We start from the raw sequence: 2,566 nt of genomic DNA, 5'->3' as shown, positions 1-2,566 counted from the left end.
GAGGAATTCTTAATGCATGACCTTGTCAATGATTTAGCCCAAATTGCATCTTCAAAACTTTGTGTCAGGTTGGAAGAGTGCCAAGGATCTCATATGTTGGAACAAAGTCGACACATGTCGTATTCAATAGGGAACGATGGTGACTTTGAGAAATTGAAACCACTCATCAAATCAGAGCAGCTAAGGACACTGCTTCCAATAGAAATCCAGGACCTTTATGACCTTAATCTAAGCAAGAGGGTGCTGCATAACATACTGCCAAGTCTAATATCCTTAAGGGCATATTCATTGTCACGTTATAGGATTGTGGAGCTGCCAAATGACTTGTTTATCAAATTAAAGCTCTTGAGATTTTTGGACCTTTCTTGGACAGATTAAAAAGTTGCCTGATTCTATCTGTGCATTGTATAACTTGGATACGCTTCTCCTGTCATCTTGTAGATATCTTAAGGAGTTACCGCTGCAGATGGAAAAGCTAATCAACTTGCGGCACCTTGACATTAGCAACACTACTTTCCACTTGAAGAGGCCGCTACATCTGAGCAAGTTGAAAAGCCTCCAAGTGCTAGTGGGAGCTGAATTTCTTTTAGGTGACCCCCTTGGTTGGAGAATGGAAGATTTGGGTGAGCTACATAACTTGTATGGATCTCTATCAATTTTAGAGTTGCAAAATGTGGTTGATAGAAGGGAAGCTCAGAAGGCAAAGATGAGGGAGAAGAATCATGTTGAGAAGTTGTCGTTGGAGTGGAGTGAAAAGGGAAGTATTGCAGACAATTCACAAACCGAAAGAGACATACTTGATGAGCTACGTCCACACACAAAAAATGAGCGAGTTTCCTGCACTTCAGGACCTTTCCATTTATGATTGCCCCAAGTTGGTTGGGAAGTTCCCTGAGAATCGCAGTTCTCTGACGAATTTTATAATCTCAAGATGTCCTGAACTCAATTTGGAGACACCCATCCAACTTTCAAATCTAAAAAGGTTTGAAGTTGATGGTTCTCCTAAGGCTGGAGTTGTCTTTGATGAAGCTGAACTGTTTACCTCCCAACTTGAGGGAATGAAGCAGATTGAGGAATTAGATATTAGTGATTGCATCTCTCTTACCTCCTTGCCTACTAGCACTCTGCCGAGTACCTTGAAGAAAATAAGGATACGTCATTGCCGGGAATTGAAATTGGAGGCACCAGATAGTAGTAAGATGAATTCTAACATGTTTCTGGAGGAATTGGAACTGTATAAATGTGATTCTATGTCATCACCTGAGTTGGTCGCAAGAGCACGCTATTTGAGCATACTGAATTGCCAAAACCTTACTAGGTTTTGATTCCTAAAAGACTCTGTATTAGTTGTTGTGAAAATCTTGAAATACTACTTTCTTCGGTGGCATGTGGGACCCAGATGACGTCATTGAGGATTTCCGGATGCAAAAAGCTGAAGCGTCTGCCAGAACGTATGCAGGAACTACTTCCATCTCTTAAGGAACTGACACTGTGGAATTGTCCAGAAATAGAGTCCTTTCCTGATGGAGGATTGCCCTTCAATTTACAACTCCTTGTGATCGACGATTGTGAGAAACTGGTGAACGGCCGAAAGGAGTGGCGTTTATAGAGACTCCCCTCTCTCAGAGAGTTGTACATCTTCCACAATGGCAGTGACGAAGAGATTGTTGGTGGTGACAATTGGGAGTTGCCTTGCTCTATTCAAAGGCTTACCATATACAATCTGAAAACATTAAGCAGCCAACTTCTCAAAAGCCTCACCTCTCTTGAATATCTATATATTCGGAAATTACCTCAAATTCAGTCACTGCTGGAACAAGGGCTTCCCTCCTCTGTTTCTGAGCTACATTTATATTTCCATGATGAGCTCCATTCACTACAAGGTCTTCAGCACCACAATTCGCTTCAAAGTTTATTGATCAGCAAGCCTTCAACTCCAATCTCTTGCAGAATCAGTGCTTCCCTCCTCCCTCTCTGAGCTGACCATCGAGAATTGCCCTAATCTTCAATCCCTTCCAGTAAAAGGGATGCCCTCTTCCCTCTCTAAACTTTCTATTTACAAATGCCCATTGCTCGAACCACTCCTAGAATTTGACAAGGGGGAGTACTGGCCAGAAATTGCTCATATTCCTGAAGTATATGTCAGTGTCGCACCAATATTGGACTACGAACGCCTGTGATGATTAATAAAAACGAAGCTCCCACAAATGTAAGTTTTTCTTTTTCCTCAGTAGCTTTTTAGTTTTGCCTATTACTCCCCGTTGCTTGTTTGTTAATTATTTTCCTTTGTTAAGCTATTGGGTGAATTTTTGGGTAAAGTTTTGTTTTTGGAAAACATATTTCACTTTTTTTCAAAAAAGTCATAAAATATAAGCTTATAGGCTTTAACCACAACTGACTTGACAAGAATGAAACAATTGGGACAATTATAGTTGGGAGGAATAATTGGTTGAGTTTTTGTAAAAAATATAAAAGTTTGAGGTAAATTCTAAGTTTATAAAGTACCCAAAAACTATAATTTAGCCCAAAAAATTTTATTTTTTTCGTCCAAAGATGAAGATCGTGC

The 2,566-nt window shown here is 40.1% G+C and overlaps 1 pseudogene; it reads left to right on the top strand.

Annotated features, from left to right (window-relative positions):
* The first annotated feature begins 6 nt into the window (after positions 1 to 6).
* LOC124891139 lies at positions 7 to 2,203 on the top strand (annotated as a pseudogene).
* The last annotated feature ends 363 nt before the right edge of the window (positions 2,204 to 2,566 follow it).

The sequence above is a fragment of the Capsicum annuum genome, unplaced genomic scaffold, assembly GCF_002878395.1.
Source record: "Capsicum annuum cultivar UCD-10X-F1 unplaced genomic scaffold, UCD10Xv1.1 ctg31160, whole genome shotgun sequence".
NCBI classification, from domain to species: Eukaryota; Viridiplantae; Streptophyta; class Magnoliopsida; order Solanales; family Solanaceae; genus Capsicum; species Capsicum annuum.
This window is presented reverse-complemented; position numbering and strand designations above follow the sequence as displayed.